The sequence below is a fragment of the Protopterus annectens genome, chromosome 1.part0 (genome assembly GCF_019279795.1).
Source record: "Protopterus annectens isolate FY-2018-M chromosome 1.part0, PAN1.0, whole genome shotgun sequence".
Lineage (NCBI taxonomy): Eukaryota > Metazoa > Chordata > Ceratodontiformes > Protopteridae > Protopterus > Protopterus annectens.
In genome coordinates, this window is record NC_056725.1 from 171,567,109 (window position 1) to 171,594,591 (window position 27,483).

The following is a 27,483-nucleotide window of genomic DNA, read 5'->3' on the forward strand; positions in this document are numbered from 1 at the left end:
AGCTTCCTGAAATGAAGGCTTCAACAAGCCTCTATCGATCAGTTTCCTCTTCCTTTCCTGCAGGACCCTAGAGCAGAAGGAATGACAAATGGCACAACTGTCTTGCAAATGCAGAGCCCCTAGACAGTAAACACAGTTAACATGGCTGTCTGTAACTGACATTTTTTGCCACACTTTGGGCACTTTTTGAAACCAGATTTGGGGTGCTTATCTTGATCAGCCATAGTAAAGATAGAAAATATTTACTGTTACCGGAGGAAAAAATACAACAGTAAATTTTCAAAATAAAAAAAGTACAGGCAAGCATTAATAAAAGCAGGCTAAACACACACACACACCATATGTGATACCACACAAGCAGACTATGCAAAAAACAGATAGCTCCTGATAAAGAACAACCTTATCTAAATAAGTAAAAGACTAAGCCTTATCTAAAATACAGAAGGCTAGACAGACCAAACAGAAATCTGATTAATAGAACTATCTAAGAAAATGTGACAAAGGTCACTACATAACACAGCAAGCTGAAAAAAGGCAAGCAATAACCTTATCTATATAACTAAGGTTTACTGTACAAAGCCTTATATAAAAACCTAAAGGCTAGACAGACCACCCCTAGAAAGAACTTCTACTAACTAGGCCTAAAAGAGGCCAACTAGAATTATATGAAAAAAAACAGTAAATGGGAAGGGAAAACACACTGAAAGCTATAAGAGCTTTATAAACAATGCTAACTACCTACTATACGAGCTATCAAAAAACCTTTTTAGAAATTTAATGAAAAATTTGCTTATCTGGCCCGAGCTAAATCAGAACCTCTGGTCTGTTGCAGTGGCAAACTAGATATTAGATAATTCAAAGGTGCATCATGGGATAGGGACTTGGCCTCGAGCTATTTGAAGACCTCAAGCTTTGCAATTGCCCATATCAGAGCCAAGGGATCAGCTCCAAACCCATCAGTAAAGAAGGAACAGCAAGATTGAACAACTTCATATCATTAGTTACCTTGGTAACAGCTTAAGTATTATGTACGGTCAAGATGGGTTACAAAACTACAATTCAAATTAAAGCAATTATGACTTGTTATGCACATTTACTTATATGAGAAAATCATCATGCTTCCCCTTGATGTTCAATATAGTGTATGTCATTTATGACAAGTTAAAACAGTAGTGTTATTAAACACAAGCCCATGTTATTAAACTGAATGTCTAGTGTCAATTTAATACTATTTCTTCAGAATACGTTACATTGTGTGACATTTCAAGTTCAAGCTTCTATTGTTTCTCTTGAAAAAATTTTGTCAGTTTGATGTCATGTATAAACATTAGTTACCTTGGTAACTGCTTAAGTATTATATATGGTCAAGATGGGTTACAAATACTACAATTCAAGTTAAAAGGAATTACATGACTTGTTATGCATATTTACTTATATGAGAAAAGCATCATGCTTCCCCTTGATGCTCAGTGTAGTGTATGTCATTTATAGCAAGTTAAAACAGTAGTGTTATTATACAGAAGCCCGTGATATTAAATCCTGTCTTTAATATATAAATTCAGCAGACTGCTTCATCTTACATGACGATTATATATTTTATGTCTAGATTACTAAATCATACATTACACAACTATTGTGTGTGTTTTTTTTTGGCTGCTGCTTAGTTATTTGAGAGACCACAAGCTGTAATGCTTATTCTTATTATTAGCTCCTTCCAAGCATGTTTATACAGTCCATAGACTTTAAATTATGAGACCCTTCTAGTTTCTTATTTGTTATAAGTATATTTCCATCCTTACATACACACATATCAGTACTTCAAGCATGGGCAACAATACCCATCCAGCTTTGCCAGAATACCATTCACTAGTTCATGTGCTGTGTTTCCAGGCTGTTTTTAAAATATCCAAACCAATATTTGTCCTGTTCCATTTTACCAGCCTGTTCCATGCAGTGGCCACTCTGTCAGTGAACCACTCAACACATCTTCCATTCCCAAAGATATTTCCACAAAGGAAATCTAATGACTCTTTAGCACTTCCCGGCAACCCCAAACACCCCTAGAATCAGCTATCCCCATATGCCCAACACGTCCGAGCAAGCTCACCTCCCAGACCACTGCAAAGGGTTCTGCACAAGACCAAGTTCTCTTAGTCTTTCACAATAACTCAGACTTCCACTCTTATGTAAATCCTTAATGTGTTTGGACCAAAATACATTTTAAATATAAAATTGTGCTTATTACTTATTTATTTATTTTTTATCAAGAATCAACTTAATGAGCTAAACTAAGTGTTGGGAGACCATCAATATGTGTACATATGGTTTAAAACAGCCCTTTTATTATATATATATATATATATATATATATATATATATATATATATACATGTTTTAAAACCAAAAACATTGCCAAGAATCATCTCGGAGGTTCCCCACAGCCATTAAGCATTATCATCACTCTGTCTCCGTTACCATAGCAACCTGGGAGCATCTGTTTCTGTTAGTGTGTCTGTATACAGCATACCAGAGGCTCGCAATGCACCTGAAGCAAAGCTTCACTTCACTGCAACTTCAAGACTAAATTCTTTCCCTTTCAGCGAGGCAGCAGCCAGGAAAAGAACAGAGTAAACAGATCAAAAAAAAAAAAAAAAAAAAGAAACCTCCCAACAAGCTGCCACAGCAAGAGATAACACATTCTTCCAGCCTTTACACCTCTCACTCAGCAGATGTATAAACAAACTATTCTCTGCCAAAATATCCCAAATCACAGTTTTATCCACCCCCTTCCCCTGGATCTAGGCTAAAACACCAAATGTCTCTTCCTAATACACAAGCATCAGTAAACCTCGATCACAAGCCACAACCACAGCTTCCCGGAGATGAAAACAACAACATACAACAGCTGCCAGACACAGATGCATCCACACATACCATGTCAGGCTTAATCAAACAGCACTCGAAGCTATGATACCTGCCATAATTGATATTAACTATGTTTAGATAGAATAATAATGACATGTGTACTAGCTGCATCCACGGACACCATATCAGGATTGATCAAACAGCACTCGTAGCTGTGATACATGCCATAATTGATATTAACTATATTTAGACAGAATAATGATGACATTAGTACTAAGAGCTTGTTACCATTATTCAACCAGGCTATACATGACATTTCTAAATCATACTTTAACTGAAGAAGGCATTAGTCTCCATGACAGCATTTTTTTTTCAAAACACTCGACTGTTACTGCTATCATATATGATGTTAATTTGTTACAACTGAGTCTGAAATCTGATGAATGGTACCTTGTCGAATTAGTTAATTATTTAAATTATTATAAGTAAAAACAATGAAAAATGAACAACATAAGCATTCATTGAGTTCAAGCAGTGGAATAGAAACTTCTATGTTTATATTATATGTTGCTTTGTTTGGCTTATATATAATGTAAATATTAACCCATCTTGACCTACCTTTGTTTGTGAAGAATTACTGGACAGTGAAAATTCTGAATAAATCATTACTGTTTCTCAGTTGTTTAAGAAATCCTCCTTTTTTTAAATAAAAACAGATGACAAGTGGTGTACCATATCAGTTGATACTTTGAGAGATGCAGTTGCAAGAGTTATTTTTTGGGACAGCTATTTTGGAATCAGTTTTTTATTTCTTCTTTCTAGCATCAGTCCAATGATTTGTTTCTTTTATTCTTTTAAGAGTAGGGGCCATCCATTCCATTTCTTCTGGGATAGACACTATGTTGTTTGCATGAGGTTCTCATCTCATTGGCAAAATGTATTTTTATCTTGGCTGGAAAGGCCAGCTGTGCTTTAATGTTGTTTTGTTTCAACAGTTTTATTATTGGCCAGACTTATTTCCTTTGTTCTGGTATTCTGGAAGAATAATCATTGTCAAACCTTATCAGGCTTTGATTGTATTCTAACGGTGATTTTCTCCAAGCAGATTTTAATATTAGTTCCTTGTCCAGAAATGAAAGAATTTTTATAATTATGGATCTAGGTGGAGTATTTGCTGAGTTAGAAGCAGGTTTCCTCAGTGCTGTATGCGCCCTTTCAATTCCAAATGGAAGTCCCTCTTTCAAGTCTAGAAATTCAGGAATCCAGGTTGTTAAGAGTGAAATAATGTCTTCTCCTTCAGTGTTTTTAGGCAGACCAAAGATCCTTATGTTGTTTCTCCTTTCCCTGTTTTCTAAGTCATATATTTTGTTAAGCAGCCATGAATTCTTCCTCTTTGAGTCTCCCTTCAATGTCATTTAGAGAAGTCTCTATATTTGTTATTTTTGCATGGTGTTGCTGTAATAGTTCTTTAAGAGTATCAGTTTGTTTTTGAGAATTTAATTTGAGGTTTTCTAAGTCATTTTTAAAGCCATCCATCTTCAAAGATAGTTCCTGTAAAGGTAGATGTCATCAATTGCAGTTCTTTTTTTTCAAAGCAGCATCTGGATGAGAATTCCTTGAGTTGTTCATATTCAGTGACAATATATCTCCAAGTTACTTGACAGGAACATTTTTGCAAATCTCCACCAGAATTGATATTTATGTAGTTTAGAAGTTTATCTATAAATTTCTGATGCTTTAAACTTGAAAATAATAAAATTTTCCTATATTATTATACTAGTTTATGGAGCACTCAAAATTTACTGCTCTCAGTTGGCCATCTAGGCTCCGCCTCCACACACAGTATTGTCAGATGCAGCTCTCTACACCAAGCACAATTTCCCTTAAGAGCACACAGAGATCTGCCTCTCTCCAGGTCCCCAGTAAGACTTTCCACTGGCATAGCTATAGAGCTGAGTCCTCAACCGAGTGACCAAGCCAAGTCCTCCAGTATCCTCTCTGTGAAACTAGTCATTCATGTCCCTGCTCCAAGCAGCTAACACACACACCCTTGGAAATTTGATTTGCACACACACACACACACACACACACACACACACACACACACACACACATACACACACACACACAACTGGGAAAGGCTGACAAAGATTTATTACCTATGCCCCCTTCTGTCCAAACTATAAGGTAGTTACACAGTCACTCCAAAGCCAGCTACTCTAAGGTTCTTGCAAGGGTACCCAACTAAACTGAGTGACATTAATATTAATACAAATGATAGTGTTTTACCAATGCAGTAAGGCTTTCAGGAGTAGCCACAGAGTCACCAAATAGATATAAGTACTTGCAAAGTTTAAAATATTCTATAAAGGAACAGCCACAATGAAAAAGTTTAAATATATTTAATAAGAAATAATAAAAGAACATGAAAATACTAAATATCTATTTACAATAAACACCAGAATTTTAATCACCGGAAATATTAAAATAACACAGAAGAATAGATTCACACAGCTTAAAAAAAACAGTACTTAATTAATATCATTATATTTTCCTGACTGATCTAAAGAACTACTATTCCCTAGTTCACTTACTAGAACAAGGCAAGATAAAGTAGGGGAGAGATACTTCTATGTCAGGTTCCAAAAACCGAGTGCTTTGAGACTTCTCTCTCATCTGGTATTAAAACATAATTTTTATCCTAGATTACAGAATGACATCACATACATCTGATCATCTGACTTCTGGTTCCCATGCTAGAAACTAAAGAAGAATTTAGCACATATGGGTTACCATACACATAGATAGAACTTTGCTGAGATGTGTTATAGCATCTGGAAGCTATAAAACCATAGCACACTTCCACTCTTCCTACAGAGCTAATAAACTATTCTCTGGTACAGACATTTCACTTCTGGCTGCAGTCAGAACTGTAAGATACAACCTTTAGAGCCTAAATTAAGTAATTTAATTTCTTACAATTTTTTTTTCAAACTTAGCTTGACTGAGATTAAATTATTCTCTTCCAGTACTCTCTCTTAACATATATACATTTCCTTACTTACAATACAGTCAGGACCCACTGTTGGTACATTTTTTAACACAAGCAGTTTTGCAAATACATTTTTCAACACAAGCATCTGTACAAATCAGTTTGATATATAAATGACATGTAATTCTTTACAAAATTTCAGCTAGCAATATTGGCATATGTTATACATCCACTGCCCTACTTCTCCTGGCATATCTGACAATACTTAACATTATCACATTTCCCCCCACTTTGAAGACTCAAGCTAGTTTTTCAAGTGACCCTTCAGAAACATTGCTTGGGAGCAATGATCATGTCTAGGACTATATTAACCCATACGCTGTCTTCAGAATCCATTTGCAATGGCATTGCTGATCACATTACAGTGCTGCACTGTCATGTCATATGTCTGTAAATCTAGGCTCCACCTTAGTAACTTGGCATTTTGCTGGCTGGCTAAATGTAACCATAGGTCCCACTCAGACTCCCTTTGCCTCCTACTACAAATACGTAGCAGAAGGTCCTCCTTTCGTGGTAAGGTTTTATCATCTTAACATTGGACAATTTTTCCCCCTGTCTCCTGTCTAGCAGTTCTACCCTGTAGTTAAAATCACTGACCTTCCTTAACACTTTGAAAAGTCTCTCCCTAGCTGCCTGCAGCTTAATTTGTCTGACAGGAATGAGAACTATAACCTGCTATCCCATAGCTTAAGAATTCCTGTCATACCAGACCTTTTTCTTATGTTGGGGTCCTGCCAGGTTCTCCTGGACCAAGCCCATGAGCTTGCTAAGATTTGTCCTGAGGTTTAGGACATATTCCACAACAGACTTCTTGTGGGATTCACACTCACCCTCCCATACATTACGAATGAAATCTAAAGGCCCCCTCACCCTATGACCATACAGCAACTCAAATGGTGAAAAACCTGTGGATTCCTGGGATACCTCTCTGTATGCAAACAGCAGATGGAGCAAATATTTGTCCCACTCTCTCTTAAGCTGGTCTGCAAATGCCTGTAGCATGGTCTTTAGTGTAGAGTTTAACCTCTCCATAAGACCATTAGTCTGGGAATGGTAGGGGGTGGTCTTTAGGTGCTTCACCCCACAGTGCTTCCACAGACAAGACAACAGGTCTGACATAAAATTAGCATGTCTTTCAGTCAGTATTTCTCTCGGGAAGCCTACCCTGCTGAAAATCTCTAACAAAGCATTTGCCACCTTCTCTGCCTCGATGGAGGACAGTCCCACTGCCTCAGGGTATTTACTAACACAATCTACTACCACCAGGATATACTTCTTCCTGTGGAAATTGGGGGACTCAGAGGCCTCACAATATCCATAGCTATGCTCTGAAATGGGTCTTCAATCACAGGCAAAGGCAGCAGAGGAGCCTTGACCTTGTCTCCTGCCTTGCCTACTTTTTGGCACTGCTCACAGATCCTGCAGTACCCTGTTACATCCCTTGCAATCCCAGGGCAATAAAAGTTCTGAATAATGCATCACTTAACATGCCTTATGCCCATCTGAGCTGCAAAAGAATGGCATAGGCTATGAGTAGAAGTGCCAGATGGTAAGCTGTAGGCACTACCAATTGCTATGTTACATCACCCTCTAGCCCTCCCTCAGGGGTCCAGTCTATATACAGTAACCCTCTGTTCCAGCATACAGACTTCCCTTTTCCTTGAAAGTCAGGTGCCTCCCTAGCTACCTCCCTCAAGGCTTTTGGTCTAGGCTCCAAGAGCTGGGTCTGTCTCAGCTCTACCTTTGTGACCCTTCCCAGCTCCACTTCTACAGGAAGTCTGGTATCCTCTGACAGCAGTGCCTCACTGTCAGCCTAGGTAATACCACTCACCTCTAGCCTTGCAGTCACTCTGTCCAAGAGAACATCAGTACCTACCAGCAGCTGTGGCTCACCTTCAGGTTCACAGCTACAGGGTATCTCCCTCCCTGAAATAGCCACCTCACCAGCCCTGACATCAGGTGTGGGGTCTGTCTGGGTCTCTCCCAGGCTACCAGACCACATGCCTTTATCCATGCTTGACTGCATGTAACTGCATGCACATAATGTACTGCATTATCAAAATCATTCCCTATAAAGACATCTGCAGGGATATCCTCACATATACTGACATGCTTGCCTTCTTTTCCACCCTCCCAGTCAAGGTGAACCCTGGCCAAAGGAATTTGGAATGTGGTCCCTCCTAAAGATCTGACTGGAGTGGACTGCCCAAGCAAGTATTTTTTCTCTTTAACCACTGCAAGCTTCACAATAGTTATGTCAGAGGCTGTAGCTCTCTTAGCAGTGGCCTTTTTTCCATCCACCAAGATTGTATATAAACTCTGGTGATAGTTTGGTAGCCCTATTTTCTCCAGACAACTTGTGACTGGCATACTGTTATACCCACTTGCTGGCTTCCCTACTTTTTGTTCCCCGCCTTGCTTCTGTGGACATCTATATGATACATGCCCCCACTAGTTACATTTAAAACATTTAACCCTTGATTCTGGTCATGTATCTGAACTAGTAGCTTCCCCTGCTACCGATGGACTTTGTTGGAGTGGTTTAGGCTGCCTACCATGGGTTCCCTTATATCCATATGCAGCACTGGGTATCCCCTTCCTGTGCAGTGATGCCTCGCTTGCTAAGTAGAGATCTTTTTTTTTTTATCCAGGTCATCTACAGAGTTACACTATCAGTCTGCCAACCAGATTCTCATCTCCTCAGACAAAGTGCTAAGGGCTTGTTCCCTCACCAAATCGTCTACCAGCACATCAAAAGTGATGACCTGACACCCAATTACCCACCTATGAAAATAAGTGCTTAACTCAGCAATATAATCCCATACACTTTCATCTGCCTTGGGTCTATGCTCATGAAACTTTTTTTCTGTAAGCTTCAGTTGTGAACTTAAAACATTCAAGTAAACATTGCTTTATCTATCATAGTTTAAACAATAAATATCAGACAATTTAGAAACAGCCATTACAGGTTTATCATGGAATGGGGGGACAGAAACCATACCAGAGACCTTAGTCAGCATTACACTGTTTGCATACTCTTTCAAATATATGAATAAAACTATAAACATTATCACCTTCTGTAAATTGTGGAATACATCTACTGACCTGTATTGCTTCTAAGGTTTGGTTATTCCTTTCCCTTGGTTATTCCTTTCCCCATTACAGACATGACCCTGGTGAAGAGTCAGCATCTCCCTCTCATGCTGACACTGCTTCTCATTTTCTTCAGCCTCCAAATGCCACAGTCTCTTTGCTAATTCTAATTCCATTCGTTTCTCCTTTTCCTCACCCTCCAAATGCCATGGTCTCTCTGCTGATTCTAATTCCAAACATTTGGACTCTAGTTCAAGTCTCTTTAAATACAGAATGATTTTTACAATCTCTGAGGAAAAGGGTGGACTGTTCTGTTTCTGAGGGCTGTAAATTCCCATCATCAGTCTGGTTATCCTCCTGGTTGCTGGTCTGCACTACAGCTGCAATTAAGGCTGAAATAATTTCCTCTTTAGTTACAGTAGGCTGGCATGCACCAGTTCTTTGGCATTGCACACATTGGCCAACTGGTTCTTTGTCATCCTGCCATAATCCTCTGCTGACATATTTGCCTGCTTTCCCTGACTATACTAAACTAACAAACAATAAATAAATAAAACTGTTGTGAAATGAAACTCTGAATGTTTACCTTGTGGCTGCTGAGAATACACACACGTTCAGTGACAACTGCTTACTGGCTATAGAAGTTCAATTAATATTAATACTACTGCTCACCAGTATGTGATGTCCCCTATCTGGTCCAGTAACCAAGGAGCCTGAATCCTCACCACTGACACTGGAGAGGTACATTAACTTGGAACAAAAATAGATACACATAGTATTTCCAGATGCAGCTCACTGCACCAAGCACAATTTCCCTTAAGAGCACAAAGAGAACACACTCAGTCCATGGTCTGGGATTTTCTCACTGTTTCTCTCCAGGTTCCCAGTAACACTCCCCACTGGTACAGTCGTAGAGTTGAACCCTCAGCCGAGTGTCCAAGTTAAGTCCTCTAGCACCCTCTCTGTGAAACCAGTGCTTTGTGTCCCTACTCCAAGCAGCTGACACACACACTCTTGAAGATTTGATTTACACACACACACACACACACACACACACACAGACACACACACATACACACACGCACGCACACACACGCACACACACACATGCACACACACACACACACACACACACACACACACACACACACACACACACACACACACACACACACCTGGGGAAGGCTGTCACAGATTTACTACCTATGCCCCCTTCTGCCCAGACTATAAGGTAGTTACACTGCCACCAGACACTAAAGAAGCCAGCTACTCTAAGGCACTTACAAGGGTACCAAATTATATTGAGTGACATTGAATTAATACAAATTATAGAGTTTGACCAATGCATTAAGGCTTTCAGGAGTGGCCACAGAGTCACCAAATAGATATAAGTCCTCTCAAAGTTTAAAATATTCTCTAAAGGACTAGTCACAATAAAAAAGTTTAAATATATTTAATAATAAATAATAACAGAACATGAAAATACTAAATATCTATTTACAATAAACAGCAGAGTTTCAATCACAGGAAATATTAAAATAATACAGATGAATAGATTCACACAAAATAAAGACAAACAGTACTTAATTTATCTTACTATATTTGCCTGACTGATCTAAAGAATTACTGTTCCCTAGTTCACTTACTAGAGCAAGGCAAGATGAAGTAGGTGAAAGTTCCTTCTTTGTCTGGTTCCAAAAACAGAGTGCTTTGAGACTTCTCTCTCATCTGGTATTAAAACATCATTTTGTCCTAGATTACAGAATGACATTACATACATCTGGTCATCTGACTTCTGGTTCCCATGCTAGCCCCATTGCTACAAACTGAAGAAGAATTTAGCACATATGTGTTACCATACACATTGATAGAGCTTTGCTGAGATATGTTATAGTATCTGGAAGCTATAAAACCATAAAACATTTCCACTCTTCCTACAGGAGCTAATAAACCATTATTGGCACAGATATTTAATCTCTGGCTGCAGTCAGAACTATAAGATACAATCTTTATGGCCTAAATTAAATAATTTAATTTCTTACTATTTCTCAAATTTATCTAGACTAAAATTAACCTCTTCTCTTCCAGTGTTCCCTGTTAACATACATACATTTCCTTAGTTACAATACAGTCAGGACCCACTGTTGGTAAACTTTTGAACACAGTTTTACAAATCAATTTTTCAGCACAAGAATCTGTACAATTCAGTTTGATATACAGATGACATTTAATTCTTTACAAAATTCCAGCTAGCTATGTTGGCATATGTTACACATCCACTGCTCTACTTCTCCTGGCATAGCTGGCAATACAGCACACTGTCACAATAATAATATATTTTCATGGGAATTTATAAAATTTACAGTGAGGTATTCAAAAACAGCTCTTATGTGATGCTTTATCATGCAGATGTGCAGCACCATGTCAGGATGTCATTGACACTGTACTTTATGTTAATGAGGCAGTTCAGGGGAAAAGCAAATGCTAATTTGCCATGTGCTCCTTCTCCCCCAGAACCACGCAAGATTTCTACTCACAGAGTGATTCATGAAATCTGTCAGATATATATATATATATATATATATATATATATATATATATATATATATATATATATATCAGCAAGATCGCTCCTATCACATGGCAGTAGTGACCAAGCCAAAATGCTGTGTTCATCCATAGTAAAAGAGGTAAGTGCTAGGGTGTTTAGTGTTGAGGTAGGCTTAGGAGGTATGTGCATGAGTATATGTAAGGGAGTTTGTTTCTACATGGAATGCAGCAGTATAGGAGTAAGTGAGGGGGTCAGGTGTGTGTGTGTGTGTGTGTGTGTGTGTGTGTGTGTGTGTGTGTGTGTGTGTGTGTGTGTGTGTGTGTGTGTGTGTGTGTGTGTGTGTGTGTCTGTGTGTGTGTGTGTTTGTGTATTTGAATGGATGGATGAGAGCGTGAATGTGATCAGGTAGGTAGTGGGCTTTGTGGGAGGGGTGTCTATGTGTGTATATGATGTGTATGTGTGCGTGAGTGTGAGCTGGGGTGGCTGTCATACCTGCACATACCCCTAGACTAACGAGCATAATCTACAACATTTGAAAGGGGGACCACTGGCCACTAGGGATAACTGCACTACAGGAATGGTGGTGACCACTAGCCACCAGGATAACTGCACTGCATTGTGGGGATAGGGGGATCACTAGCCTTCAGGGATTACTATATAAGACTTGTTACTTAACAGCACTTAAACCAGTACATTGATTACACTAGTCACCAGGGAGACTACTCTCATGCTGTAACAGTACTTCTAACACTATGGGGATTGAAGGGTGGGACGAACATTAGACACCAGGGAGACTACACTCGTGGTATATCAACACTTAAAACAGTACAGGGATTGGGGGTGGGGCTACACTAGAAACCAGGGAAACTACTCTCATGCTGTAACAGTACTTCTAACATATAGGGATTGAAGGGTGAGAAGAACATTAGACACCAAAGAGACTACACATGTGGTATATCGACACTTAAAACAGTACAGGGAGTGGGGTGGGGCTTCACTAGACACCAGGGAGACTACTCTCATGCCATAATGGCATTTATAATAGTATGGGCATCTGGATGTGGGGAGAGTTACTAGACATCAAGTATTACTCTAAACTTGTGTGCCATAATATCACTTAAACCAATACAGGGACCGGGGGGGTGAGGGGAACCACTAGACACCAGGGACCCAGGGATGTGACATGGAAATGCAACCTTCAATGACAGTCTAGGACTGGAAAAGGAGATATCAAGGAAGTTTGGCCAAGGCTGGGACAGGTAAGGGGACTGTGGTGTGTGTGTGTATTTGAATGTATACTTAGCTGTGTGGGATAGTAAAAGAGGGGAAGGGATGGTTACATACTTCTCAACTGTATGGTTTTTCACAGAATGTCCAGATTTTTGCCTAATATTTTTGGACTATTTCTCATTAAATTTGTAGTTTTCTGGCAAACCACTGAATACTGAAGTCATGAAATAATGATAGACATTTGAATTTCATGCTTCATATCCTTCATAAAATGCATGCTAGCACAAAACCTTTTATTCTAGTTACTTTCTAAATTTATAAGAGCAATATCTAAAATGTGTCTCTATTTTTTTGGTCTTTGTCCTCCATTATTTGTGGCGTTGCCCAGATTTCTTGCATTAAGAAGTTGAGAGGTATGGCTGGCTGTGCTCACATGATGCAGCAACTGTGGTTAACTAACATGAGAAGTGCTGATCTGTACATTGTGGTAGTTAACTGTGATTCATACACATGCAAATTAACTGATAATGAGCTCTGTCCTCATCACGTCTATGAATCACAAAATATCATAGCTTGTTAACAGGCTTATTTTACCTCCTCCCTTAATGTGTCACAGTAGGGCTTTCATGAACCCTCAGGTTTTTTTTTTTTTTGCTAAACATTGCTGTTTCTACTTTTTCAGCAGCATTTACAGTACAAAAGATGTTAATGACTAGACACTGCTTTTTTAACCAGATTTTTCAGAAAAGGCTCAAGAATATGATGAGGAATTTAAGCTACTAGTAGCATAACTTTACACAACTGATGATTATGAATGTGTTAACGTTATTAATGTATTCCTTTTTGCTGTGATTGCTCACAGTTCTCCATGTACCTTTAAGTACTATATAATATTTTAATTATTCTGCAGCTTTGAATTGTTGATGGAAAATAGTGTCATGCTTGTTAGGTTTGATATTTGTTTTTTCTTGAACATTGCTTTTGACTTTGTAGACTACTGCTGTGTGATGGGTTTCACTTATCATTATCATGATTGTAATTTTTAAAGTTCATTTACATGATTTGTTGAAGTGTTTCCTTTTCTACAGCTATAATGTTTTTTTCTAAAGCATTTGCTGGTTCAGAAGTGTATGTATTTGTGTTCATTATCACCTCAGCCAATTATCATAATGGAAATTGTAACTCAAGCAAAATTAGTTTAAGTAGTTGGTAGTTAATAATCACGTGAAATTTAGCCATACTGTGCTCCAATAAAAAAAAGCATCCAAAACTCAGAACTCTGTATAAGGTAAAACTTTTCCTCTAAGTTGCAACTAAGCAAACAAGTGTCACTGCTTACTTACTCCCAACCCTTTTCTGTGCCTCTCTAATATTTACCAAAATGTAAGCCTGTCAAAGAAATAAACATTGCTTTAATATAATAGTTAAATTTGTTGCTAATCACTCCTACTCATCATTGTCTAAATTTGAAACATCCCAAATGGACTGAACTCCCTCACCAATTAAGCTACTCTCAGCTAGTAATATCCCATAATCTCATCTGCAAACCTGAAAATGGTCCTATAAAAGATATCATTGGTAACCATTTGAAATGTTGGAACCCACTAGAGTGAGTCTCGAAATACGGAGACTGAATGGCTAAAGAATGGACTTGCATATACTAATCTTGGGATGTCATTTCTCAGAGTATTCCCTTTTCTGTAAGTATGTGTGGAGAAAACCCAGCAAACAAAGGATAAACGTCCACCTTGGTTCAGACAAATCACAAATGTAAGCAGCAAAAAACCAACAAGGACCAAGACAGCTAAAACCATAAATTTAATTGTAAAGCATAAAAGATAAAAGCCTTCGGACAATTCCTTCATCAGATCAGAGAACAAAATGTGTTTAACTGTTTTAAGTAATACTTGACCTATCGCAGACTCAAAGCTGCACCACACTTCTCTCCTCTTTTTCAGAGCTATTGCTTACAGCAAGTTAACCATTTCAGTGCCTGAGTTTGCATACTCTAAAAATGGGTTTTAGGGGGAGATATCCATTCAACCCTGGGAGTTTATCAGCTTGTAAATCTTCTATCCAACGGGCTTCTGACACTTCTGTTCGATTGCGTATATCACCCCCTCTTTTGTCTGGTTCACATAACTGTAGCACCATGAAAGTAAAATTATGTTCAGGTTTATTTAACTTGTGCTGTATAAAGCACTGGTATTTGTACTATGTCTAATGTCACTTAGGTGCTGCAGTATGCAGTCTTTTAATCTTCTGTTCATTTTGCCCACATAAAATGAAGTACAGGATCCACATTTGGCAAGCTATATCACATCGCAAGAGCAGCAATCAGCATAGAGTTTAGGTTGGTATCTTACCCCTGTAATCGGTTGTATGAAAGTGTTGTTTTTAGATATTTCTTTACAAGCCTTGCATCGCCGGCAACAATAAGTCCCAACCCTTTCACTTGCAGGCAACTTTGTATTGAAGCTGGTAGTTGTTTTGTGTAAAAGTTTAAGATTTTTGTTCCTTTTGTACAAAAACTTAGGAAAGTTGCCCACTATCAACCTAAGTTCATCATTGTTGGCTAAAGTTTTCCAGTTATTTCTCACAATATTGCAGATGCCTTTTATATCACTGCTGTATTTCACTGGCACTCTAACATTCCAGTCCTTGTTTTCATTGCTCACTTTTCTAGTGCCATTCCTTTATTGCTAAACCATGCTTTGCCTTGTGTTCTCCTCATCTTTTTGACATCAAATACAATGTCACTTACTAATTGTTTGTTATAGCCGCGTTGTTTAAAGTTGTCAGATAACAATTCTAACTCACTGTGAAGTTGTGAATCATCAGTGATTAGTCTGGATGTTCTCAGTGCTTGTCCTTTTACTATATTGGAGAATGTATGTCGCGGATGCATGCTCTCGTAACTAAGCAATGTGGTCTTCCAACATGTTGTCCTGTATAGTGTGGTCCCCATTTCACCGTTCTCATCTGAAAAACATGAACATCCAGAAATTCAATCTTCTTATCTGAGTAATTCAGGGTAAACCGGAGAAAACTGGTGGTGCTTTCCAAATATGAGCCAACTGTATATTACATCATCCTTCCAAAGAAAAAAGACATCATCCACATTTCTCTGAGTATAGAGATCTCAGAGTTGGTATAAATAAGTTTGGGGGTGGTCTTGCCCCCTACATGGAGGGTACAGGAGGGGCTTCCCCACCCTGCTCCCATCCTTCCACACAAAAAGAAGTTTTAAGGATAAGAGCAATTTTCAAGATTCACTCTTCTCCTGGTTTTCGGTCGTTTTTCAGCTTTTCAGCACTCGTCATTTGGGTGCCAATATTTAAACAGGGAGATGATAGGGACTAGGGCTACCCATTCCAGGGACCTAAATATGACCTGTGACTTGAATAGGATATGCTGGAGGGACATATTTATCTCTCAGCGACTGCCACTTCTTTGGAACAGGCTATCAATTCATGTGAAATAAAGCACCTCTATAACACTGCTCAAGAGGAACCTGGATGAGTGGATGAGGCACTGTAAATTCTTACCGGAGATAGCACCCTCAACCCTCCTGGACATGGGCTGTCATCACTAAATGCAATATTAGGTATTGACTAGCATTTTTATGGTATTACATTGGGATGAAACAGCTAAGCTTAAAATGACCTCTGGGTCAATATCCTAGTAATCTCCTATAATCTTATGATCATTCAGCAATACTCACCCAATCACACTTTACACTCATGTGACAAGCACCTTTTTGCCTTAAGTAAACTTAACAATAATGCTAATGAGTCACTGTTTTCTTACTCTGTCTCTTAATTCTGGAATTCCATACCAGTGGTTCTGAAACAAATAAGTACATTAAAATCATGCAAAACCTGTCTGAAACAGTACTTGAATAACATGACTTTGCTCTTGATCCCCATCTGGTTAATGTAAACCAATCTAATTATCTCCACACTACACTAAATCCCAAACTTAAATATACTTCCACTGGCTCGACATATTTACACCCATACTATTCTCTATACCTCCTTTTATGAGCTCTTACCTATCCTCCCCTGATGACTCACTCTAACTCCTCCTAACCTTTCCTTTCTCGGGTGGGTGGGTGGATTTGACATAATAGTTAAGGTTGTCACCTCAAATACACAAGGTACAGGGTTTAATTATGACCTCGGGTTATTAGCTAGGCTTAAATGGCCCTTCAGTAGAGTTAGCCTAGTATTTACATTAAAATTAAAATTACTTCATTGTTTTCCTATCCATTTCTTTCATTTTACTTTAATATCAATTTTCTCTCACACTTGATCTCTCCTTACTTTCTTTCAAACATATCATTACTTTTGAGCTCCAATTTTTAAAACTTAAATTGTATATTCCTTAATATAACAATTCATTAGTATATACATGAATATGTTTCTTATCCAGACTCAGATAAAAGTTTACATATTATAGGTTTCATTCATCTTTACCTTTCCTATTTCTCTCTTAGTGTTAGAAGATACTCTCCTCCATTTGACTTGCATTTTTGTATAACTATATATTATTGTGATACCATCTACTTTCTCGTAAGTGTGGTTAAGTTGGATCTTTTTTCCCTGGGCCTCCGATGAATAGGTGATTTTAGCTCAGTTGGACTTTCATGGTAAATATATTCTAAGGTGTAGGAGATAAAGAGCCACAGAGGACTTTGCAGTACATACATTTCTGACTACTCTCCTGGAGGCAGAAGTTTGGAATCTTGTTTATAGTTCCAAACTCCGGGCTGTGTACCTGATAGAAGATTAATGGAGATAAGAACAGAAGACTGTCTTTATGGTTAGCACTGTTCCTTGACGGCCTCAAATCTTAAACACCTTTTCATAGCTTATGAGCTTATGAATTTATGGAGGTAAACACACACACACACACACACACACACACACACACACACACACACACACACACACACACACACACACACTCAGACACACACACTCACAAAATAATTACATCCAATTTATTGGGGATAAATGTTTTGCAGGTTGCACACAACAGGAAATAAATATGCAGGCAGAAATAATTTTGCTAAGAGAAGCTTTATGTTAGAACCTTCTTGTCAAAGTTGCAAAATCGAAACAAAGCCAAAAGGAAAAAATTGCCTACCAAACATTCTCTATCTTGTTCTCTCCCCCAATAATTCTGCACCACCCATATTCCACAGAGTATCAAGATCTGAAATGGAGAGAGAAAAACAAATGTAAGGACTAGACACACATACAGACTGTGCAATCACGTGTTTCAAACATAGGATGCATGTGCTTTTTCTCACTTTCATTTCTTGTTGTACCATAAACTGATAATGTTCTCACCACATTCATTTTCTTACATCTGTATTTTATACACTCATTACAAAGACATTCATTAAGAAAGTCTGCTTAGTCACTTTCCTATATGCAGTAAGCCATTTGCATGGCCAGTCAGAAAGTTTTTTCAAGCATGCTACCACAATGTTGATACATGACTTGCAACTTCTGCTGCTGAAGTGTGAAACTAATAGCTGGATTGCATAACTGAGTTCTGCATATAGCTGCTGCAGATATGCAGACTTTATGCTGCCTCTTTAGCTGGCTAGTCTGTTTAACATCAAGGGACAGGGACTGCTGGACATCTACACTGCATTCAGGACAATGAAAAATTCCTAATTATTGCTATTCTGACCTGCTGCTTACAAATCTGGAACACACATTAAATCTTTGAGGTGCAACAGTTGGGAATTTCTATGGGGAATAGAAGTTAATAGTAGGGGTATGGATTTATGAGGACATAAGAAAAATGTAACAGATCAGAAAAAGTCCTGCATACAGACACATTATGGAAGTCATAAGCAATTTAATTATTTATGAGGTTCTTACCACTTGAAAGCATTTCCATCAGGCATGGAAAATGCGAACATCAGAATATTGCTGAGTGTTGACAGAATGGCAGTAGCTATAACAAAGTGCGACTACAAACACAAGAAGCATAGTGAAAACAGTGGAGACATGTCAAGATACACTTAATACGCAGAAACTGAGTAAAAAATCTGCTATACTATTCAGTGGCTCACTAGATGTCATGTGTGGAAATTCAGGAAGACAGGGAATGTAGATAAGGCACCCAAATGTAGTGTAATGAATGTATGAAGGAGATATTCTAATGTGCAGGTTTGCCACAACAGTTTAGGAAAGCAGAGAGGGTAGGAGAGAAACGTATGGGCATTGTGAGTGGTAGTGCTGGAAGAGAATAACATCTGAAGGAGGCAGAAGCAACAAGTGCCTCTGGGCACTGATAGGTGTTCTGACAGTAACTAGGCAGAGAGCTTACTCTGAAAAGTGTGTGTGTGTGTGTGTGTGTGTGTGTGTGTGTGTGTGTGTGTGTGTGTGTGTGTGTGTGTGTGTGTGTGTGTGTGTGTGTGTGTGTGTGTGTGTGTGTGTGTGTGTGTGTGTGTGTGTGTGTGTGAGATCTGAAAGGCTAAATATCTTAAGGGAAAACTCAACACCTATCTGCCCAGAGACTCTTGTTGGTGCAGTGGCAGTGATACCAGCATAGCATCATGGAGGTATTGAGCTCAAGTCCTAAAAGAGAGCTGATATTATCCTTTCACTGTTATAATTCTAGTATATGCAAGCAGTACTTCTGCCAATAAAAATATACATTCAACCAAAATAAATAAAATAAAGAAATGGTTAACAGATAAAACTGGGTGACAACACTAAAGTAAAGTCGAGAACCAATAAGCCTCATTCTCATCATAAGCCTGCTCAGATAAGTATTGCTTCAAAGTTCTGCAGAGTGTTTCAGAGTTGCATGAACTGTCATGGCCTCACTTCTGCATTTGTTAAACCTCAACCAGTAAAGGAATAGTAATTTCTGAATGGCCTCAAAGTAATCAGCATAGAAATACACATTCACCATTATGACCTGAGTGAAAACAATGTCGAGCTGTATGTCATCAACACAGTACAGGCCATGCCTCTTTTACTAATCAAATCCACCAGGCAGAACATGAATGTAATGAAAATTAAAGAACCTTAGATCAAGCACTGTGGTGTTCTACAATCCAGAGGTATTTATATCTAAGGACACCTCTGAGGGTATGGCCAGACAGCTAAAATGAGCCACTCCAGAAGCATAGAAAAGAGGTCACAGTCAGACCATGGTTACTGAGTCATGATGCTGTCATCAATAGTTTCAAATATTGAATAGAAAACCAGCAGAATAAAAAAAATGAACATCTCTGTCCATAAGGAAATCAATTACTATTCCAACAAAACAGTTTTTGTAGTATTCCAAGAGCAAAACCAGAGCTAATAAGTATTCATGAGCATGTTAACTGTAAACCAGGATTCAAATATATAAACAGAAAACTTTCTCTATACCACTGCCAAGAAAAAATGCTTTAAAGACTGAGGATTTCTTAAATACATTAGGTGAAACCATAATATCAGCACATTTTATAATAAAAAGAAAATAATTTTGAACAAAAGTAAGAAGAATAATTCCCAGAATATTAGAGCCCTTGTCACTGAGATAAGAAAACAAATCAGGAGCTTAATGAAATCCACCAAAGCCAAGTTTGAGGCTATACTTGCTACCCAAGCCAAAGACAATTTCAAGGCCTTCTCTAGTTATGTTCATAATCTCAAAAGCACAATGTAGCAATGCACTGAGCTGTTTGTGAATAATGTTACCTACACTGAGAATGAAGATATAGCAAACCTACTAGCCAATAAATTTAGCTCTAACTTTACCCGTCTCTCCCCTCCATCTCTCCTTCAAGGTATACCTGAAACTGGCATGCCTCCAGTTGTCACACAGGACCAAGTCCTAAAAGTGCTATCAAAAGCTAAATATACTGCATCGGTGGGTCCTAAAAATATCCCTGGATGCATCTTAAATAACATGAAGCATGATTTAGCCACACCTCAAACAACATTGTTCAATCTCAGACTCCAAATAGGTTTTGTACAAAGCTAATGGAGAACAGCTAGCCATTCCATTCCCCTGCATAAGGGAGGACCTTCCACAGACCCAAGCAATTACAGAGCCATAAATCTTACAAAGACATACATCTGGAGCATTTTTCCCCAGACCTCTGCTGAAAATTGGCTTTGTTCCAAGTTGGATTTTCCCGGTTAACAAATAAATAAATCAAATTCTGACCAGCCTCATATGCAAAGCAATGAAAAGACTTATCATGGAATTAATCAATCAGGACATATGGAATCTCCATACACTGGACCCGTCTCAGTTTGGATTCATCAAGGGCAGGTCATGCTTACTCAACCTGGTGGATTTTTTTCAGAAGGTCACCAAAATAATGGATAAAGGCAAAATGGTACACACTGAATACTATGACCTGGCCAAAGCTTTTGACACAATTCCCCACTAAAGCATAATAGGAAAGCTAAATAAACTGGGAATAAACTCCTCTGTCAACCACTGGATTGCCATCTGGCTAATAGATAGGACACAGATAATCAAAATAGGGTAGGTTACCTCAACAAAGACACCAGTCACCAGTGAAGACCCCAGGGTTCTGTGTTGGGACCTCTGCTGTTTGGCATTTACTTTTCTGAAGTAAAAGCCAATACCAAAGGGCTCTGGCTAATTTTGCAGATGACTGCAAGCTAGGAGCAGTCACTGAATCCCTAAATGACTTATCCATCCTGCAGGAAGGTTTGTCTCAAATAAATAACTGGTGTCAAAACCATGGACTGAAACTAAATGCCAAAAAATACATTACTGTATCCTCCAGAAAGTCATCTACACCAGGGAACTACAACATTGACAGTATACCCCTATGAGATGGCCCAGTTGTTTGAGATTTGGGAACTTTTGACCAACATGTGTCTATTGTTGTACAAAGTCCTTGTATATTGCACAGCTCTGTCACTATACTCGGTATCCTACAGACTGCTAAAAGGTGACCTGTGTCTGGAATACAAGGCATCCTCTGACCCATTACTGATGGATTTACTGCACATAAGCAAGTCAAATGGCAGCAGAAATACTTGGTCTAGGGATCTAAACCACTTCTGCAGCATCAACAGAACAGAGCAGTTTGGAGGGACAGGTATATCTCACAGAGATTAACCCTACTGTGGAACAGACTCCCCATCCGCACAAAACAATGTTCATCCATGTCCATATTCAAGCACAATTAAGTTCTATGGATGAGAAATAGAAAATTTACCCAAGACTGCCCCTGTACTATTAATGGACAAAGGCAGCTCCTAAATGTTTTATCTCATGTATGGATCCCCTAAAATTATCTATGGTATGAACCCAGTTATTCCTATTAAGGGGCAATATATAATTATCAACCATGGGATGGGTAAGACCACTCTATAGCCAATGAGATAAGCTACTTTGGGCACAAAAGGGAAACTGGCTAGGTTTAAAATGGCCTGCAAGGCCAGCTAGCCTAAGTACATATCTATGAATTTATGAAATCTGATATGATGGGGTATTAGCTTTAAACTGTTTGCATGGAAATGCTAGTATTTTTGCCCATTCACTGAAAAAGAAGTGGAGAAACACAACAATGAGCACTAAGAAATTTGTATGTTACTTATTCTAGTTTGACTAAGCATATGTGTGCTGTGGACTGTTTTAATGTCAGTAGTCATTATACTGGCCAAACATTTTCATTAAACCAATTGTGACAACCATGCCCTGGCCCAGCAATCAAGGAGCCTCAATCCTCACCACTAACACCAAGTAGGTCGTCTCCTAGAAGAGGTAAGGATAACCAATACACACAGTAAAGTACAATTTCCCTTAAGTGCACACAGAGATCACAGTCAGTCTGGGGTGGTTGCTCCCTTGCTCGCCAGGTCCCCAATAAGACTCCCCACTGGCACAGCTATAGGGTCCAGGTCTCAGCCTAGCTGGGCAAGCTAAAACCTCCAGTACCCTCTCTGTCTAACCAGTGCTTTGTGTCCCTGCCCAAGTAGCTGACACAATACACACAAACTTTGAGAAGAGGTTATACAACCACACAGACCCTCCTGGGAAAAGGCTGGCACAGGATATCCAGCTGTGCCCCTATTACCCAGACCATATGGTAGTAATACCTGCCACCACTCAGCTAATAATTATCAGCTACTAAAAGGCTCTTAAAAGGTGTCCAATTATTACTGTGCAATATTATAATCCAATGGTAGTATGACTAGACAGTCAAGGCTTAATTTGGAGTAACTTAGACAGTAAAATCTGTAAATATGTAATGCACTTTAGAGGTTAAATTATCTCTACATAAACCAGCCACAGGTAAATGTTTTAAAATATTTAATAATAAATAATTAAAACACAAGACAAAACCACTATAGTACAATCCTACTCAAGTTCAGAGATCACACAGAAACTTAAAACAATATCGTAGGAAAGATCTGATTTCAAAGAAAAATATTTAGTCTAACTTTCTTCTAAGTTTAACTATTCCTAAGAGAAATCACAGTGCTATAATCCTACTTACATACATAAAGCATAAGCAGTGCTGGGTTAGATGTCCAAGATCAAAATGTTTCCAGTCTCTCACTCAACAATAGTTTTTAAACACTCCAAGAGCTCTCTAAGGCCCTCCCAAATTACATCATGTTGACACTTGGTCTGGAGTTCCCAGGTCACAAACTGCATTATTTAGCAAGCTAACACCTGCTCAGGAGACTACAACAATAAAAGGCATTTCACATATACACTCTAGCAGAAACCAGAGCAATAAAGCACATTCCACATGTAAATTCTGGCCCTTAACTTTAACCTTAAAACAATGGGCATGAAACCTTCATTCAGACTCACTGGAGAAGACTTGTAAAACATCAAACAGATTCATAAGATCTTTTCAACTTCAAAAGACATATTTGAAATGCTTGGCTCGGTTTTCCTTACAGCAGATGGTAATGTTGCAACAATCTTGAAGTTCACATTTTACAGTGTTTTCTTTCATTTAAAAACACAAGCCTGTATTTTACATTTATTTATACAATTGATAGAATTATGCATCAAATTCTATTTAACTAGGCTGGCAGCCTTCGGCCATCTTCCTCCAATCTTCACACCAGTATTTATACAACAATACATAGATTTAGAGTTTGGCTCTTAAGCCTTATAGGAAGCCATTTTGTCATAGCCAGAGTGCTGTTATAGTGCTACTTTTTCAAGGTATCAGTGATAAATCTATACTTTCATACATATTTTGTTTTGGGCGGTTTGTAGCTTACTTAGCTGTTTAGTAAGGTGCACATATTAACGTTAAGATATATTTCAGGCTGGGGAACACAGCCACTTTTGCTGGTGTTTTTCTGTCCTCCCCAGTCAATAATTTAGAGATTCTTCACTAAGCATATTGAAACATGCTGGTTTTATATACTGATTACTTTATATTATTGGAGAAAGCAAGGTCTTGTATAACCAGACTCCTAGGTAATCAAAACTTTGAGCCATTTCTAAATTTCTCCCCTCAGGCATGCAACTTGTAAATAACCTTTTAAGCTTTAAAGTCTTTTCTGCATTCCATGTATCATAAGTTTAATTTTCTCAATATTTACTTGCATCCCCAGTTCTTGTATCCAGTTCATGGGCATACCTGGAAGAGCAATCAAAACCAAATTACAAATTTTCCATACTGCCTGCACCATGGTGAAACTATCAACTTATGCCCAAGTCTACTGCATTTTGTGAGAATCTCCAACTTTACAGTTGATTCCTGCCACCCTGCCAGCTTAAGCAAACCTCCTGCACATTGTTACAATTATTTGTATTGTTCAAGCATTATTTATTTCTTTTCTTGCACTAGAATCATCTAAAAGTAAATGAATGTGTGGATGACTTGCCATCTAATGTCCAGCATCAGAGTAATGTCAGAGTGAAACAGTGTTTTTATGGGAGGTAAGTGTCGGTATTAAAAGCAGTTGTCTGACACAGTTGTCATAAGTCTCCCTGTGTAGATTGTGCATAAGTTGCAAACTGGAACACTGGAGAAAGAACAGAAGATGGAGGCTGGCAGTTGGATATTCATCTAGTATATAGTTTTTAACTGAGGTAAGGAGCCGGCTTAGACCAGCAGAAAACTTTAGGCCTAATAATGTTACTTCAGAATGTTCATATATGTTAAGCATCTTGGCATTTAGCCAGTTTACCATTCGCGTCATTCTTAATTAAGACTGAGGATCAAATAATTGTTTGTTATGAACATTATTTGTTCAGTTTTATATGCTTTATGTGCTGCTACAAGCATAAAGTAAGTTGTGTTCCTTTTGCAGAACTACTTTTTGTATTAGTACAGCTGTGTGCTCTGAATCACATAGCTAACAGAATGCAACTGTATCTCTGTGCTTCTGGCAGAGGATTTACAGGGCTGTGTAGAGATGCAGTAGCACTGGGAGGGAGAGGTATTACTAGCTGTCTAAATCAGCATCAAACAGGAAAAATTCTTATGTGCTACTCGCTGAGGAGAATGGACTGGGAAAAAGGAAACCAGAACAAATGCTGAAGCCAGCTCATTTCTGATTATTGGCATGTTTTATTATGCTTCACATTACTTAGTCTAGCTTTTCTCAGGAAGTAACACAGAGTGCATGGCACGTGTGTCTAAGTTAATTGTCACGTCATTATAATGACTCTGTTGATATACACTTTAGTCAAGCTTTATTATTCCAAGGGGGACAACACAGTCCCACACTTTCTAGTGAAGCAATTTCATTGGAAACTTTGGGTTTTGTTTTAGGTCATGAAAGTCTTCAACCTTAGAAGATTATTGTGTTTTACCTTTACTCCTGACAAGAATAAAAAAAAAATATATATATATATATATATATCTATATATATATATATATATATATATATATATATATATATATATATATGGGTCCCCTTCAAAACATCTAAAACCCATAACATCGAATTTCATAACATCTAATACTACAAATCACATGAAAATACCATCCCCTCCACATATAATGACACCAAACTACCAAACACACTTTTTACTATGTTTCTTCAGGGGGGGCTTGATACAGTGGGGTTAGGAAATTAACTTTTTCCCATTGTAGTGTGATCTTGGAGTTGTTCTTCTTTCAGCTTTTCCCGGTTAGGGGTCTCCACAGCAGAACTCCGGTTCGCTAATGATTGGCAGTAGATTTTTATGGTGCCGAGGTGCCAGCCCGACGCCCAACCTTCAACGAAGGCACACCCATTCATGCATGTCTTTCGAATGCCACTCGACAGAGGGGAGGACATGCAGATTCCACACAGAAGGCGCTCCAGCTGAGAATCAAACAGGAGAACCTCTTGCTGTGAGGCAATAACACTACCGCTGCACCAAATTTACTGGGGGGGTGTGAGGGGTGCAGGGAGGCTTGCCACCCTGCAGAAATGTAGTAAAAAGTGTGTTTGGTAGTTTGGTGTTTTTATATATGGAGGGGATGTTATTTTCTTGTGATTTGTAGTGTTAGATGTTTTGAAATTCGATGTTATGGGTTTTAGATGTTTTGGGTTTTAGATGTTCTGGTCTCAATGTTATGAAATTATATGTTATGGGTTTTAGATGTTTTGAACTAGACCTATATATATATATATATATATATATATATATATATATATATATATATATACACACATATATATATATATATATATATATATATATATATATATATATATATACTGCTTCTGCCAAAGTTCTACACTGTACTGTACATTTGGCCTTTATTATCTGTTAAGAGTTATGGTTTTATTAACATTTTTGCACCTACAACAATCAAAACCCCATGGCTTCTGGGAGTCCAGTTGCCCCTAGACACCCAGCAGCATTTAATTATTTCCGCCAACTCACTTGAAATCTTCATTAGTGATGTAACCTAAAATGAGTTGCTTGATTTTATAAGTATTTATAGGGCATCTATGCTGCTTTAATTTTCCTTAATTTTGTGATTCACAGAAATGTATGCCCCCTCCCCTGCAAAATTTATTGTACATATGCATGCAAGAGCCAGTTGCACATTTATAATACATTCTTGTTAAAGCTAATAGTTTGTAATGTTTCATCTGCATAAAATGTTTTCTTGATTTTTGTGTGACTGAACAATAAGGAAATTAGGAGATAGTTGAGAAGTGATCAAGGGCTGAGCCCTGAAGAATCCCTTTACTCACTGGTTTGTAGGTGGAATGAGTCTTGTCAGTTAGAACTCTTGTAAGGACCAACAACTCATTGGATCCGTGAAAATACTTAATTTATGGAGAGGGTTGTATACCCATAGAATGAACAATCAGAAGGAATGGAAGAGACTCAATCCATGGAGAGATTCAAAAATGTGAGGAACACATATAGAAGAGGTGAAACAGAAAATAGGAGAGGAAGAAAGGTAAAATGTTGAATGCACTTAAAGGGCAGAGTAGGTAGGCTTTTTTGTATTTTTCTGCCATTAAACAAATATAATGCAAAGCACCCTTAAATTATTTATCATTCAAACATTTTAAAAATCTATTAGAATCTGCATTTTAATGTCATACAGTGCCCTACAGAGAATCTCCTTAAAGAAGTATGCCATAGCGAACTGAATCAAATGCCTTGGTCAGATCCAGAAAAATTACACCAGTCAGCTTATCTCTACTCATGTTCTTATAAGTGCACTGCAAGCATAGTATACAGCCTCTCATGTCC

General features: G+C 38.2%; 1 long non-coding RNA gene across 1 annotated transcript in view; it reads right to left on the reverse strand.

Moving 5' to 3' along the window:
* Nucleotides 1–27,483, reverse strand: part of LOC122801272 — a 338,706-nt gene that overhangs the window by 273,691 nt on the left and 37,532 nt on the right. The window contains exon 2 of the long non-coding RNA XR_006364682.1: nt 17,943–18,011. This is a non-coding gene — a long non-coding RNA (uncharacterized LOC122801272). The remainder of the gene's footprint in view (nt 1–17,942; nt 18,012–27,483) is intronic.